Source organism: Marmota flaviventris, chromosome 2 (assembly GCF_047511675.1).
Source record: "Marmota flaviventris isolate mMarFla1 chromosome 2, mMarFla1.hap1, whole genome shotgun sequence".
NCBI lineage: Eukaryota > Metazoa > Chordata > Mammalia > Rodentia > Sciuridae > Marmota > Marmota flaviventris.
In genome coordinates, this window is record NC_092499.1 from 29,303,860 (window position 1) to 29,321,163 (window position 17,304).

At 42.1% G+C, this 17,304-nt stretch overlaps 1 pseudogene; it reads right to left on the minus strand.

The window, feature by feature from the left end:
* Positions 1 to 482: 482 nt before the first annotated feature.
* On the minus strand, positions 483 to 1,338 carry LOC114089578 (cyanocobalamin reductase / alkylcobalamin dealkylase pseudogene; annotated as a pseudogene).
* Between the last annotated feature and the right edge of the window lie 15,966 nt (positions 1,339 to 17,304).

A 17,304-nucleotide genomic window follows, 5' to 3' on the forward strand; every position in this document is an offset into this window, starting at 1 on the left:
TCACGCTCCTTTCCCTCAATATTCCGGTTGCAAGATTCAAATAAAATGCTGACTAGAGCTATAATTTTCATTGCCATATTATATGAATACACTATGGTGCATTTTCCCATTGTACTTGTTTTTTTTTTTTTTTTTTGCTTTTGTTTTTGCTTTGGTTTTGGGGATTTAACCCAGGATTGCTTTACCACCACTGAACCACATCCCCAGTCCTTTTTTGTTTTTTATTTTGAGACAGGGTCTCACTAAGTTGCTTAGGGCCTTGCTGAGTTTCTGAGGCTGGCCTCGCACTTGTGATCCTCCTGCCTCATCCTCCTGAGCCACTGGGATAACAGGCCTTCACCACCATGCCCAGCCCATTCTATTCCTTTTTTTTTGCCTTAACCAAATCTTCCTTAATCTTTATTATTGAAAATCGGGACCAAGAAATGGTCATCTTGTACCCCAAAATAAAACCTTACTTTTGCCAAAGTCCAAAAAGTCCTAGCAAGTACCACTATAAATGGGATTCCACAGAATAGGGAAGGTATCAAGGGCCAGGGGATACAGGTGGTGAGATGCTAGGGCTGAGCCAGCTCCGTGCACTGCTGGGAATCTGGGGCTTCTTTGTGAGTGTTGTAAAGGGAAACTCAGGGAATATAGTGCTAGGCTCCTCTTTGGTCTGGGCCAAACCTAACAGGGCTAAGCGTTGGGCAGGTGGGGTGGAAAAATAGGTTTTTTGTTCTTCTGAGTAACGCTTTTGGGGTGTCACAGCACCCCGGTAAGTCCAGTCACGCCAATGGAAATTGAAGCCTTCAAGCAGGGTAATTCAGGCAGCTCTAGAAGGTACACAGTCAGGGGGCTTTCTCCGTGGCAGATCTGGCGTCTCTGTCCCTGGCAGCAGCACGACACCTCGGATGGCAAACAAGCCCCCAAATCAGGGGTGTATGCACACACCTGCTATGTGCTGAGTTCCCCATGGGTCAGCTTCCACATCTTGGCGTTGGTAGTAATAAGCAGCTCCTGCCACATGGGCTGCTGTCTGGGCCAGAATCTTAGGGCACCCGTTGGGGTATACCTCGTAGTCTGCAATGACTTCCATCTGCAGCTCTGGGAGGCTCTGTCTAACACGTCTCAGGTGGTAGGCCACACACTGATCCACAGGGTCAGTTAGTGGTTGGAGGTGGTGGCTCTGCAAGAAGGGCTTAAGGGCCTGGTCAAACATGGCCAGTGTGCTGAGTACCAAGGAGGCCAGGGTAGGTCCTGGCAGCGGCAGGTGGAAGGCTGGAGGCAGGAGTTCATTGTACCGTGCCACCTGGAAGGGGTAAACCTCTAAGCCAAAAGCCCATTCTATTCTTAACAGACAGCTTGCTTGTAGTTCAAGACTATTACAAACAATGCTGCCAAGAACATTCTTACACATCAATCCCGGTACACATGTGTTCTTGCTCTTCTCCAGGGTGATGACCTGGAGTGGCTTCCTTTAATCCAGGCTTAGAGCATTCATGTTTCTTCTCTTTCAAAACTAGCTCTTGGGAAAGGATCATAAATTTACTCATGCTAAGGTATAAGTGGCCAAGAAGGATTAATGTGTATCCTATCTCATATAACTGGGGGTGAGGAGCAAATGAATTAACCTTTAATTGTTGAATTTTAAGTTATCAGGAGGCTGGTGGGAGAGAAATCAGCTAAGTTTGGCCCTGGGAGCAGAGGAACTTGGCAATATAACACCATAAATCAAGAAAACTATAAAAGCACACAAACAACAACAAACCAGCCAAGATGGAATATTCTGTTTGAAAGGTCAGAAACCAGGCATAAGAAGTGAAATCCCTTGCCCAAGGCTCAGATAGCAGTTGATGGCTGACCCCATGGATGCTGGAGTAGTTGAAAGAAACCCTTATGGCCAAACACCTGCACTTGAACCCTGGCTGCAACAACCACATGAGTTGCCTCCCAACCCCAGTTCCTCTTCTGTAAGGTCGACATGATGGTAGTACTTACCTCATGGGGTTGTAGCAAAAATAGAATAAGGTGATGATGCATTGAGTGAGTGCTCAAACAGTATTAGGCATCCTTCTCCTTATTTTTATTTTTTGAAGCTGAGTAGGGCACTTCATGCAAGTCCAGGTGGATGCTGAATATCCCCCAAACACCCATGTGTTTAAAGGTTTGCTCCTTAACATGGTGTTATTGGGAGGTGTTAGAACCTTTAGGAGATAGAACCCAATGGAAGTCTTTAGGTCATTGTGGGTGGGCATGCCAATGAAGAGAATCATGGGACCCCAGACCCCTTCTCTTCCTCTTTTGTTTCTTGCACATGAGGTGAGCAGTTTATTCTGCCACATTGTTCCACCATTGTATCCAGCAACCCTATCGAAGGCCTAAAAGCAACAAGTCCACTCAGTCATGGACTGGAAGTTCTACAACTGTGAACCAAAACAGCCTTTTCTCTTTATAAGTTAATTATCTCAGATATTTTGTTATAATAGCAGAAATCTGACTAACCCACCAAGTAAGCCAGTGATCTGTGTAGGACTGACTGTTGCTGACAGAGATTCTGGCAGGTTTAAAATGTAAGTGGTACAGAAGAGAAAGAGTTATGAACGCAGCATATCTGCTGGGCAGGAGCAAAGTGAGGAATATCCAGAATTGAGCTGCTGAAGGCTCGTCAGTGGATGAGTGGAGAGGCTGGGGCCAGAGAGGCAGAGGGACTGTTGTCATAGGCCAGGCCCAGGGAGAGATTTGAGTGGGTCTAACTGGGTCAGAACAGAGAAGTCAGGTGTAGTCAATAAATAAGTAGCAAGGTGCAGGGCAAAAAGTAGGTCAGAGAACAGAGACAAAGATATATACACTCACAAGGTGGCTACTTAGGGTGGCTGTAGCAGACTTGCTGGAACTTAATTGTGAGATTTCAGCTGTGGTCAAGAGCCCCTGTGTGTGTGTGTGGATGGCTTCCTGTCTGAATACCAAAGGAGTCCCCCAGCTTTTCTACCTCAGAATTTTGTCCTCAGTTTGGAAGTTTGCTCAGTGTACCTACATGCACAGTCATCGCAGGAAGTATGTATGGAGGTCAGGTGGTGGGAGGTTGCCAGTGGAGGCTGAAGGTTGTTGATGAATGTCCCAACCTCCCATATTTCAGCAGGATAATTCTAGGAAATTTCTATCCAATTCTTCAGAAGGTGTCCAGGGACATTGAACCAATCATTTACAGTGATGATCAGCTCAATGACCCACCGTTGGTTGGCTTTCCCTCCTTCCCTGTGTCATTCTGACCTCTTCTTTACTTTCTCCCTGAGATAGTCTCCCTGTTAAACTATTGTGACCCCAGTCCTGTCCTTAGGCTTTAGGAGGGATCCAAACTAAATGGTATTATTATCATCTAACACAAACCTGGGAGCTAAGATTTTTTTAAAAATCTAGTTCAGAGTTTTTAAAAACAATATAGTAGGGGTTGGGGCTGTGGCTCAGTGGTAGAGTGCTTGCCTTGTACACATGAGGCACTGGGTTCGATCCTCAGCACCACACAAAAATAAATAGATAAATAAAGATATTGTGTTCATCTACAACTAAAAACAAAACAACATGGTCAACATGAAAATCAGGATTTTTTTGCCAACAGAAAATTTCAATAATAAAGATTAGATCATAGCAAAATCAAATGTTCTAATGTATGAACCAATAAAATGTGGACAGGTATATAAACTACAGAAAAAACAAAGTCTAATGTTAGAAGAAAATGCAAGCCATCCTGGAAATATACCCAGGACCACACAAGAGGTTGTTCATCGCAGGCTGTTTGTGGTAATGGGAGTTGGGACTTCAGGAGCTCAATACTACGGGCATATGTTGCTTAGAAGCAAAAACTAAGCATACCATGGTATTATGGTTTAGATTTAAAAATTGCCTCCCAAGAGCTCATGTGTTAGACAATGCAAGAATGTTCAGAGGGGAAAAATGATTGGATTATGAGAGGTGTGACCTCATCCTTTTGTTGGATTCATAATTTGAAAGGACTACTGGGTGGTAACCGGAGGCAGGTGGGGTGTGGCTGGAGGAAGTAGGTCACTGGGATGTGGCCTGGACTATGTCTCCACCCTCTCTTTCATCTTTGGCTGCCGTGAGCTGAGCCGCTTTCTTCCACCACACCCTTCTGCCATGATGTTCTCCCTCATCTCAGGCACAGAGCAATGGAGTTGGTTGACCATGAACTGAAACCTTTGAAAGCATGATCCCCAAATAAAGTTTTCCTCCTCTAAGCTGTTCTTGTCAGGTATTTGGTCACAGTGACAAAAAGCTGACTAATACTCAGGGCTATGTGAAGAGGTTGTAGAACAGTGTTGAGAGAAAACAGAAATAGACTAAGATCTATGGCACAGTATCATTTACATAAACACACTGTGTACAGACACTTTATTAGGAAGCATACAGACACTATAATACCTACCAAACACACTGCCATGACTGTCCACAGTAGATGGGGGGATGGGAATGGGAAATGGGGATAAAAGAGAATAAATGAACAAAAAAGAGGAACCTTCCATGGACCAGTCGCTGTGGAGTGCGAATGGAGGAGCATGGCTGCTATGGTTTGAATATGATTTGTCGCCTGCAAAAACTCATGTTAGAATTTAATCCCCATCATGAAGTATTGAGGGGAGGACAGTTAATTTGACTATGTGTTTGGAGGTAGGGCCTTTGGGTTGATAAAAGGTGGGTGTGTATGTGTGTGTGTTGGGGATTGAACCCAGTAGTGCTTTACGACTTATCTTTTATTTTGAGACAAGGTCTTTCTAAGTTCCTCGGGGTCTTGCTAAATTGCTGAGGCTGGTCTCAAACTTGTGATCCTCCCGCCTCAGCCTCCCGAGTAGCTGGGATTATAGGCGTGCACCTCTGAGCCTGGCTTTGGAGATAGGGCCTTAGGGAGATGATTAGGAGTAGCTGAGGTCATCAAGGTGGAGGACCCATGATTGCATCCTGGTGGCTTTCTTAGAAGGGAGAGAGGACACATCATACATACATGCTTGCTGTGTCTTGTCCTGTGCTGCCATAAGATTTGGCCATCACCAGATACTACCCCTCAATTTTGTACCAGAACCATAAGCAAAATAAACCTATTTTCTTTAAAAGTCACACAGTCTATGGTATTGTGTTATTAGCAACAGAAAGTTAACAAAGATAATGATTAACTCAATTCTCTTTTCTGGGTTCCAAAATTAAATTAAAAAAAAAAAAACAAGAAAGAAAATACAAGAAGACAGCATTATGACTTCAAAGTAGGAAATGTCTCTTAAATAAGGTATAAAATGAATAAATGATAAATTAAATATTGTAACTGCCTGGGAGAAAAAAATACCTATAATGATGTCAACACAATTTTGTAGCAATAGCAAAAACTTGAAAAGAAAAAAAAAAACCAAAGTTTCATCAAGAAAGAAATGGTTAATTGTGACCTATTTATGCCACAGAACATTCAGGCATTAAAAGGACAACCAGGCAGATCTGCATGTATTGACAGAAGGCCCACTGTGTAAGGAGGCCATTCTCAGGGTGGCATAGGGTCTTGCTTGCCTCACCTACCCCTGACCCTGCCAGGATATAGCTACAGGTGAAAGAAGGAGGTCAAAGAATAGCAAGTACCAGCCAGGCATGGTGGCCGACCCCTGTAATCCTAGCTACTCTGGAGACTGAAGCAGGTAGATTGTAAATTCAAGGTCAGCCTGGGAAATTTATCAAGGCCCTGTCTTAAAATGAAAAATCAAGAAGAGCTGGGGGTATAGCTCAGTGGTAGAGAGTCCCTGAGATCAATACTCCATACTGCAAAAAAGAAAAAAACAAAACAAAAAATAGGGTGAATCTATGTTTTCTTCTGTACATTAGAAATGTATGTAAATACCTAGAATAAATTCTGGGATATTAAAACTATATGTGTTGAGGGCTGGAATTGCGGCTCAGCCGTAGAGCCCTCGCCTAGCACATTCAAGGCGCTGGAAGGTATAAAAAAGTGTGTGTGTGTTGAAAAGTAGGTAGGGAACATAAAAGGATTGCTACATGATTAGTTTCTCCATGGAAGGCTCTTCCAGAACACTTTTGAGCAATGAGGCCAATTTATCCAAATATCATTAGGTTCTTAAATATCATCTCTTCAGGCTCCTTTTCCTGTAGAAACGCCCTGGGAGAGGGCCTGCACTTCCACGAGTTGTCCAGTTGGGGGCAGAAGCACCCCGAGCCAACTGCCAGGGCAAACTGCCCTGTGACCTGGAATTTAGGGATGCCCCCGCCCCAAGCTCCAGCAGCAGACTTTTGGCCTGCTTCTCCACCATTAAACGCTGCTTATTTTGAAGTTTTCCAGTAGAGTAGCAGGAAATGTGTGCTCTTGATTGTGTGTTTGTAAAACTGTGAACGTGCATTTGAGTTCAGGGTGAGAATCTAAGGAATTAGCCTACTTTATTATTATAGCCTAATAATTAGCCTAATTTTTATTATTATAATTATTATTATTATCATAGTAAAACATACTACAAAAATTAGGGGGAAAAGTTTTATTATTTGAAAAAATACAAATGCATCTCTTTTCTTACATGAACGCTTTATCCAAAGGACCATCATATTACACAAACCATTTCACCTAGATTAGCAAAATCTCATGGCTTTCAATCATATGTGAAATTTACTATTCCAAAAAAGAAAAAGAAAACACATTTATATACAAGTTGGTAACTCAGTTATTTCCGTTAAAGCATCCTCACAGTGAGATGGCCCAAGACCCCATGCCACTGTGTGGGCTTCAGATCATCCTAATCCACACCTTGAAACCTTGAAATGACAGTGGAGTTTTTACCACTAAGAGTTCATATACTCTGTGGTTTTTTTTTGTTTTGTTTTGTTTTTTTTTTTTTGTAACCACACTTTGACTTTCTGGATGATGGATGTTATTTCCATTTATTGGATAACAGAAAATAGTCACAGATCAGCTTCAAAAATCTCCCTTGGAAGAATGACTGAGCTGTCCCTGCATATTGTGTGAGTTGACTTACTATAAAGTGAAGGCTAGATTTTAACTGTTTCTCCCTTAAGGAAGGTGATTATCTCCTCATAGAAATTTACACATTTAGCCCTTGTTAACTACATTGTTTAGCAGATTTGGTTCAAAAAGGGATAAAATTATGGCTACCTGAGAAAAGATGTGTCTGGTTTAAATTATCTTTTGGGTCCTGTTCTTCCAGGTATGCTAAATTTAAATCCTAGAAAAATTCACTAGGTGAAACAGAGTTTGATTTTTTAAATAAAGTGAATTTGTTATTTTGGAAAAGGTCCAGATAAATAAAAAATTGAAAGATTTACTGACAAACCTGAGAACAAATATACCAAATATACTAAAAAAATCAACAACCAGACAAAACCCATGCCTAAGGAAATGAAAACTAATTTTGCCATCAACCTAAAACGATCGATGAATACAGGATTCAGAGAGAAAAATGTGAAATCATTTTCTCAAAAGCATAATGAAGAACTTCCAAATGCAAACATCTTGGCAGACAATGGCTGAACTGAAGAATCAAAGCCACAACACAATAAGCCACAGATGCAGAAGTTTCCCTGGGTGGTCAGGCTTCTGGGGAGGTGACAGCTTGCCAAGCAGCAGAGCCCCCTTCGAGAGTTCTGCAGTTGTATTCCTTCTCCCTCAGGATCGAGGTCACAGGAGATTGTCCTACTTTAAACCACCGAGCTTGACACCACCTCCAAAGTTGTCAACGCCTGAAGTTCCTTCAGTCTTGGTCTGTTTCGGGGCTCCAACTAATTGTAGGCTAAAAAGCATATCTTGTGGCATTCCTGCTGAGTTTTGACATGATGGAAGTCAAAGGCCATCGGAGGTATGAATACCTGTTTCACCAAACTAAACACGAACAACTTTATTAAAGACATGGCTTTTCCCAAAGGAAGGGTAACAACAGACGATGTAGAGAAAATTACAACAAACAAAGATGCTATAAAACCCTTCTGCCCCTGGGAGATGATACACTGAAAATCATGGGAGGGAATAATGGATATAAATACAAGAGCTTAAAACTATAAATCTCTTAGAAGAAAACAGTAGTAAATCTTCGTGATCTCGAATTTGGCAATGTTCTCTTATATATCATCACAAAAGCGCTTGGTAGTAAATAGAAAAGAGGTATATAAATTGAATTTCATCAAAGTTAAAATGTTTGCATTTTGAAAAATACCATCAAGAAAGTGAAAAGACAACCCACAGAATGAGAGAAAATATTTGCAAATCATGTATCTGATGAGGGACTTGTAGCCAGAATATTAAAAAATATTGTGATTCAACATTAAAAGACAAGTAACTGAACTGGGGACGTAGCTTAGTAGTAGCATGCTTGCCTAGCTTGAGTGTGGCTTTGAGTTTGATCCCTAACACCTCAAGGGGGAAAAAAAAGAAGAAAAAAACTCAAATTTTCAAAGAAATAGATATATAAGTATCACTTATATATCTATTTAATAAATAATTCAGTATCACTAACTGGAAGGGACATGCAAATCAAAACCACAGTATGCTAGGAACAGTGGCGCATGCCTATAATGTCAGTGGCTCAGGAGGCTGAGGCAGGAGGATCACAAATTCAAAGCCAACCTCAGCAAAAAAACTTAGCGAGGCCCTAAGCAACTTAGTGAGACCCTCTCACAAAACAAAAATTAAAAAGAGCTGGGAAGGTGCTGGGGTTGTGGCTCAGAGGAAGAGTGCTCACTTAGCATGTGTGAGGCACTGGGTTCTATCCTCAGCACTAAATAAATAAATAAATAAAGACATTGTGTCCATAAAAGGGCGGGGGAGCTGGGGATTGGAGACCTGGCTCAGTGATTATGCATCATTGGCTTCAATCCCTGGTACCAAACAAACAAAAAATACAGAAAGATCCAACATCATTTCCACTAGAATGACTACAATAAAAAAAAAAGATAATATGAGCTGTAGCTGTAGCTCAGTGGTAGAGCCCTTGCCTAGCATGCATTAGGCTCTGGGTTCAACTGCCAACACCTCAAAAAGAAAAAAAATATATAGTGTAATAACAAACACTAACAAAGATATAGAGAAATTGGAACTTTGTGCCTTGAATGTAAAATGTTGCAAGCTTTTTGGAAAACATTCTGGCAGTTCCCTAATGAGTTAAACAGCAATTCTGAAAACATATGTACAAAAACTTGTTTGAATGTTCATAGCAAAAGTTTTCTTATGGTCCCAAAGCGGAAAACAAGCCAAATTTTTGTCAACCGATAAATAGATAAATAAAATCTGGTATATCCTTTCAATGGAATATTATTCAGCTATGCAAAGAGTAAAATATTGAAAAAGGCCACAATCTAGATGCACTTTGTTGGGCTGGGGTTGTAGCTTAGTGGTAGAACATTTGTTTAGCATATGCAAGAACCTGGGTTCAATCCCCAGCACTACAAAAAAAAAAAAAAAAAAAAAAACAACCCCAAAACATTGTGTTATTTGAAAGGAGTCAGGCACGAAAGGCCACATATGTGGCTCAGAGGTAGAGTGCTATAAAATATCTAGAATAGACAAATCCACAGAGACAGAGAGTAGTAGCTAAGGGCTGAGGGGAAGTAGGAATGGAAAATGAGTGTTAATGGTATGGGATTTCTTTGGGGGAGTGATAAAATGTTATGGAATTAGGTAATGGTGATGGTTGCACAATTCTGTACATATACTAAAATCACTATATTGCACACTTTAGAAGGGTGGGTTTTATGGGATATGAACTATGTCTCAATAAAACTGTTAAATAACTAAATTAGGAGGGACCAAAATAAATAAACGGAGTCACAGACTGCCTGACCCCTCTGTCAGATGAGCCAGAGCTCAGGGCGCCGAGTATCAACCTGGGTGTGGTGACCAGGCCTGGCCCACATACCAGCTGCCAAGGGAGGAGTGAGGAATAGTCCGGAAGAGGCACCCACAGGCAGAGGCAACGCCCATCGGCATGTCAGTGCACACTGGGAAAATCCTGGTAGGTGGCAATCCATGGAAACTCAGGCAACCGGAACTGAGCAAGAGGGATGGGCAGGAAGGTAGGAGCTGAGGTATTCCCTCTGTTAAAGGGCATATGGCTTGCCAGATGCTGTGCCGCATGCCTGTAATCCCAGCGGCTCAGGAGGCTGAGGCAGGAGGATCTCAAGTTCAAAGCCAACCTCAGCAAAAGCAAGGTGCTAAGCAAACTTTGCGAGTCCCTATCTCTAAATAAAATACAAAATGGGGCTGGGAATGTGGCTCCATGGTTGAGTGACCCTGAGTTCAATCCCTAGTACCCAACCTCCCCAAAATTAAAAAGGACTGTGGGTACAGCTCAATGCTAGAGCACATGCTCAGTGTGTGCAAGGCCCTGGGTTCAATTCCCAGTACCACAAAACAAACAAAAAGCCTGGGTTTCTAGTGCCGTCCTAGACACTAAATGAGTTGGACTCAGCTTATTTGGGGGGAAGGAGGCTGTTGTAGGGGTTGAACCCAGAGGTGCTCAACCACTGAACCAAATCTCCAGCCCTTTTTTATTTTACATTTTTTGAAATAGAGTCTTGTTAAGTTGCTAGGGACTTGCTAAATTGCTGAGGCTGGCTTTGAACTTGTGATCCTCCTGCCTCAACCTCCCGAGCAGCTGGGATTACAAGCGTGTGCCACTGTGCCTGGCTTGACTCAGCTTCTTGAGAAAGATCTGGAAATGCCAATTTGGGGACCTATGTGAGATTGAAATAATGGAGAAATTAGGCTTTTTTTTCCTAATTTTTAATAGACATTGCAGAATGTACACTTCCATGTGTATGATAATCTTTCTCATTCATTTATTCATTCATTGAACAAACCCATACGGCATACCTTCTGTGGTCAATGGCCCCTGACCTTCCTGCTCCTTCTGTCTGGGGCTGATGCTCTCTTGGACTTTCTGGGTCTCCTCAGTGAGCAATGCCTGCCTGTCTTACAGCATACCCTTAGTGAGGACAACTCACTTTTGAAGGAGAATAGAAGTTTTGGGGTCTTCCAGTATCCTTCAGAGCCAACATGGCTTACCACATCATGGTCATATAAGGAGGCTCTTTTTTAACGGAAACCAAGGTTCTCACGTGGTCACCTTTCTCTCATTTTTGTGTTTCCTTTCCTCTAGACAGAGAATCAGGGTGAAGGCAGCCATGGCATTCATCTCCCCTACCTTTCTCCTGAGTAGACAGATGGTGACCTGTGAAGGACTGAGACCTCCCAGAACAGCTGGTCCCTTCCAGAGTGACTCTGGGTTGCCCTCAGTCTTTTTCCCAACGTGTGCAGGGTTCTCCTTCCGAAGTTGTCATTTAATAGCAACGAGAGCCCCATCACAGCTGCTGTAACACATCACAAGACATGTACACCGCAGACACTCACAGAGTCGAGCTGCAAGTGAAAACAGGAAGCAGCCCGGGCTTTCCATTCACAGAGGGAAGTGAGTGTCTCAAGGATGCCCGAGAAAGTGGCTCCCTAGCTTCTGCACAGTGAGTGTGTTTCTAAGTCGAAAGCATTGCTGTGGAGATGACCAGGGTTAGGTTCAATGTTTTAGGAGGCACTCACATATCTAATAACAACATGTGTTATGTCAGAAGACCATCTCTGCAAAGGATGAAGGGGGCTTCATTCATTCATTCATTCATTCGATGTGTATGAAGTGACAGGCGCTTTATGTAGACCGTGGGAAATCTAAAGTTGAAAATAGTCTCTGCCCTCGAGGGGCTGGCCATGGGGAGATAGATATAAACAGAATCTGGCAGGATATGGCCTGAAGGTAATCATGACTTCTTGAGCCACTCTGCTATATATCTTGGAGATCTGTCACAGCATCAAAGTCACTCTGCTCCAAAGGCATTCCATGAATAGGCAGGGTTGGGGGCGTATCATCACCAAAGCTCCCTAATCTCACCTTAAATCACTTCTACTCTTCTCAAACTTCCACTCACATTGCAGTTGCTGAATCTCAGCTCTCATCTCGCCCTACCCCAAGAGGAGGGTCTGAGTTTTTTCCTCCTCCCCACATTGCTCCTTCCCTTGCAACTTGTTTTTTTTTTGTTTGTTTGTTTTGGTTTGGTTTTTTTCGTTGTTGTTATTGTTTTTGGGTACTGGAGATTTAGCCCAGGAGTGCATTACCACTGAGCCACATCCCCAGCTCTGAGTTGCTTAGAGCCTTGCTAAATTGCTGAGGCTGGCTTTGAGCTTTCCATTGTCCTGCCTCAGCCTCCTGAGTGGCTGGGATTATAGGCATGCACCACTGTGCCCGGCATTGCAAACTGGTTTTGTAAAACAAGACTTGACTCCAGGCACATCTCAAGATCAGCTCTAGGGATTCGATGTGGTTTGATGTTGCTGGACGTTAGTATGTAAGGTGGGAGCCAGTGAGAGCCCTGGAGTCAGAGTACCGTGGATCTCCTAAGCTGGGCTATTTTTCATCGTGGTTACACCTACCTTTGATTTTTTGAATCAGAATCCAAACAACACACACACACACACACTTTCCCCTCTTTCTTTGATGATTTGGATGATTTGAGTGTGTTAAAATTTCATGTGTTAAAATTTAATCTCAGTTGTAAGATATTAAGAGGGCGGAAACTTAACCAAGTGTTTGGAGGCGGGGCCTTTGGCAGGTGATTAGGATTAAAGTCATCAGGGTGGCACCCTCCCTCAATGAACATTGTGGCTTTCTAAGAAGAGGCAGAAAAACAAGGACACAGACACATGCATGCTTCCTGTGTCTGCCCTGTGACGCCCTGGGTGACCTCAAGACTCTGCCAGCAAAAAGGCCATCATCAGATATAGCCCCTTGACCTTGCACCAGAACTGTGAGCCCAAATAAACCTCTTTTCTTAAAAACGTACCCAATATGTGGTACTGTGTTATTGGCAACAGAAAACAGACTACTTAGCTGGGCATGGTGGTGCATGCCTGTAATCCCAGGGGCTAGGGAGGCTGGGAGAGGAGGACCACAACTTGGAGCCAGCCTCAGCAATTTAGTGAGGCCTTATCTCAAAATAAAAAGTAATAATTAAAATAAAAAAAGGACTGGAGGGGGCTGGGGTTGTAGCTCAGTGGTAGAGTGCTTACCTTGCATGTGTGAGGCACTGGGTTCAATCCTCAGTACCACATAAAAATAAATAAATAAAAATAAAGATTTAAAAAAAAGGGCTGGGGATGTGGCTCAGCAGTAAAGTGCCTCTGGGTTCAGTCCCTAGTAGAAAAAAATAAAAAACAAAAAACCAACCAACAAACATTACTCCCTTCCCCTGAAACAAACAAACAAACAAACAAACTACTTTATCATTTGTTGATCATGTTGGGTGGTTTATCCCACAGGTCAAAGCTTTCCACAGTCTGAACCTTGCTGATCACATTGCCATGGTGTTTGACATATTTCTCAATTGCCTGTATTTTGTTAGATTTGGGGACTTAAACAGATTTAGATCTGACTGTTTTTGCCAGATGACTTCTAGGGTCTAGGTTTAGTATACAAAAATACAGTTAAATTTGAAATTCAGCTGAACAAAAAATAATTCTTAATATGTCTCATGGAATATTTGAGATATACTTATGCTAAAAAGTATTTGATATTTGCTTGAAATTCAAATTTAACTGAGCATTCTCTGTTCATCTGGGAACCGTAGCTATTGCACAAGATGTATTGTGACCATCCATGAGGAGTCAAATAATATCTGGCTGTCTTTTTTTTGTGTGTGTGATGTTCGCAGCTATTGATGATGATAGCCTAGATTGATTATTTCTCTAGAGGTTATAAAAAATGATATTTTAATCCCATCACTCCCTCTTTTATTTCTTAGCCAGAATATGTTTATAAAGATAAACTTTTCCTCATTTCCTCATCAACTGTTTGATTTCCCTGGCTTTTCTCATATAGGGAAAGTAGGATTCCTGCTTAATTCTTTCCTTCATTGATTATCATCCCTAGTATCCTCCAAAGGTGACCAATGAGTTGTGTTCTTTCCTTTAAAAGTATCATTATGAACTCAGGGATTTTTAAATGTATCTATTTTGATCCATAAAGATCACTGTTCTTTTAGATACTCAAATGATTCTATCTTTGACCAGTGGGAGCCTCTTGAAGTTGACATCCAAATCCTTTTGATGTCACCACAGTGGTCTTTGGTTAGTTTCTTTGATTTCTGGTGGAACAAGATGTTCTGAAATCATCTCATGCATTTCTAAGCTCACACTTAGACATTTCTACAAAGAACCCCTTTCATGGGAAATGATATCTAGAGAGCAAATATTTCTGACTTCCCTACTTAAAATTATAACAACCCCTGCAAAAACACACACACACACACACACACACACACACACACACACTTAGGCTCCCTAGGATCCCCTTACCCTAACCTATTTTTTCTCTTTTATCTATTTTTTTTCTAACATACAATGAATTTATTTTAAATATGTTGCTTGCCTATTTCCCCACAAGAAGACAACTAGGTTTTTTCAAAGACTTTATTGCCTGATACGTAATAGAAAATAGACATTCTTTTAATGAAAGAATGGCCGAATGTCAATAAATCACATTCTAAGATGCTCATTCTCCCTGCTGGTAGAGAATGAATTTAGGATGGACTGTTGTAAAGCAGGAAGGCCAGTTAAGAGGCTATATCATTCGTCCAAGTGGAAATTAATGGTGACCTAGACTATGAAGGTGTCTGTGGAGATACATTGGAGGTGGAATTAAATGAATGTGGTGATGGATTGCATGTGGAGGATGAGGGAAAAGGAAGAAGAAAAGATGACTTCTAGAATTTGGCCTGAGCAAAGAGATGGACAAAGATGCTGAAGGGTATGGAGGTGGGGAGGAATGAGGGGGAGATTTTGAAGATAAAGAGAATCAAGAACTCCCTTTTGAACATATATTTGAGGTGCTCGTTAGCCTCGTGGAGTTGTACGGAAAGCAGTTGAATGGATGAATCTGGATTCAAGAAAGGAGTTATAAAACTGGGAGCCCTCAGTATTTAGGTGGTCTTTAGAGCTCTGAGATGAGATACTATTTCAGTACCCAGCCCTGCAGTACCCTGCCGTGTACATAGGCCAACTGAAGGCGGGGGAGCCTGCTAAGGAGACGAGAAGAAGAAGCTAAAGAGGTGGAAGGAAAACCAGGTCATCGTTAAAACCAAGAAAGAAGGAGCTGGAGAGGTAGATGGGGACAAGGAAAGGAAATCTTCAAGATGGGATATTCCCTGTGCAGCAGGACAGACAGCCTAATGACATAGGACAGAGAAGCAACTGTTAAAGTCTGGTGGCAGAATCCACACAAGGAACAAGAAGGATCTGAATCGGGACAGGGAAAAAAGAGTGATTGAACTTATGGAGCAAATTGAACGCCAGGGTGTGTAATTTCTCAGGATCGGAAACTACCTGTCAGAGAGCCTTTTCCCCCTCACCTCAGATAAACACATAGACTGAAACTCCTGACCGTCTCCTAAAGAAGGGACCCACTTTGGGCTCCTGGACAAATGTTCCACTGTCCCCAGGATGGCCTGATCTAGGTTCAAAGCTCAGAAAGCACACAGGGTTTCCTTGTTCCCCCCATTGGGTTTAAGTGGGGTTTTAAAGCACTCTTCGCTGGCTACGCAAGGATTAGCCATGTGTTTCAGCAAGTGATTTAAAATCATTACTTGTCTCTTTTGGTTGAACCTCAAACGTTTGAAATGTACAGAGCTTGGCAGGCTGGATAGTGCCGCTGAGCGTCAACTGCATGACACGTCCAAACCATCTGTTGCCCCACTTAATTCCAGCCTTCTGCCCTTCCCACTGCTGCGGAGCACTGGGCTTGACAGGCAGATGCAGGACAAAGACAACTGCAGCCTGGCTCCGCACAGTTGCTCACACAGTGTCTGGGTACCGGTGGGGAGGAGGGGAACTGGTGAGTTGGTTTTAAGGACTTTGTGGAGGGGTGGAGGTTTCTCTCCATCTCAGAGATCCAGGGAGGTTCAGGGACGGAGACTTAAGAACGTTATCTTTGATTTCTCTTTTATCCAGCTGCTCAGAGGTGATTCAGGGGTGCCAATGGGAGGATAAGAATCTCATTAAGATATATTTAGTCGGGGGGGGGGGGGGGGGGGGCGGGGCGGGGGGCGGCTGGGGTTGTGGCTCAGCGGTAGAGCACTCACCTAGCACGTGCGAGGCCCTGGGTTTGATCCTTAGCACCATATAAAAAAACGAATAAGTAAATAAAGGTATGTGTCAACCACAACTAAAAAATATTTAAAAATAAAGATATATTTAGTTATTCAAAAAACTGTTATAAAGTGTTTAGTTCATAACAATATGAAAGTTTTTTTTTTTTTTTTAATTTGAGACAGGATCTTGCTAGGTTGTTGAGGCTGGCCTTGAACTTCCAATTCCCCTGCCTCCACCTTCTGAGTTACTGGGACTACAGATGTACACTACGCCTTAGCTAAACATTCCTTTTTAGTACATTAAGATCTTAGTGGTATAACTTGCATCAGCAGAAAAATTCATTTTTTTGAAAGGCGGTCAATTTTATTATTATTTTTATTAATAGATTTTACTTTTAAGAAAAATTTTGGATTTATCAGAAATTGAGTGGATAATACAGTTCCATTCATACCCTTCCCTACCCAGCACCCACTTTTCCATGTTATTAACATTTTACATTGGTATGGCACCTTTGTCAACAACTGATAAACCAATATTGATACATTATTAAAGCCCATAGTTTATTCAGATTTCCTTAGCTTTTATCTAATGGCCTTTTTTGGTACCAGAATTCTATTTTAGGATACCATATTACATTTAGGTATCATGCCTCCTTATGTTCCTCTTGCTCTTAGGGGACTTTTCCTTTTTGGGCGGGGAGGGAGGGCAGAACTGGGGATTGAACCCAGGGCATTTTGCATGCTAGAAAGCACTCTACCATTAAACTACATTCTCAGCCCCTTTCTTTGTCCTTGATGACCTTATAGATTTGAGGAGTACTATTGGAGAATTTTGTATGACGGCTCTCTAATAGAATTTGTCTGGTTTTTTTCTTATGTGTAACTGGGGTTGTGAGATTTAGGGGGTAAAGCCAGAAATAAAGTGTGATTTTCATAACATATCAAAGATGCATATTAACATGATTTGTGAATGTTGATGCTGACCTTGATCACCTGGCTAAAAAAGTGTTTGTTTCTATTATTTTAAAAATGTGTAGGGGCTGTGGTTGTGGCTCAGTGGTAGAGTGCTTGCCTAGAGCGTGTGAGGCCCTGGGTTTGATCCTCAGCACCACATAAAAATAAATAAATAAA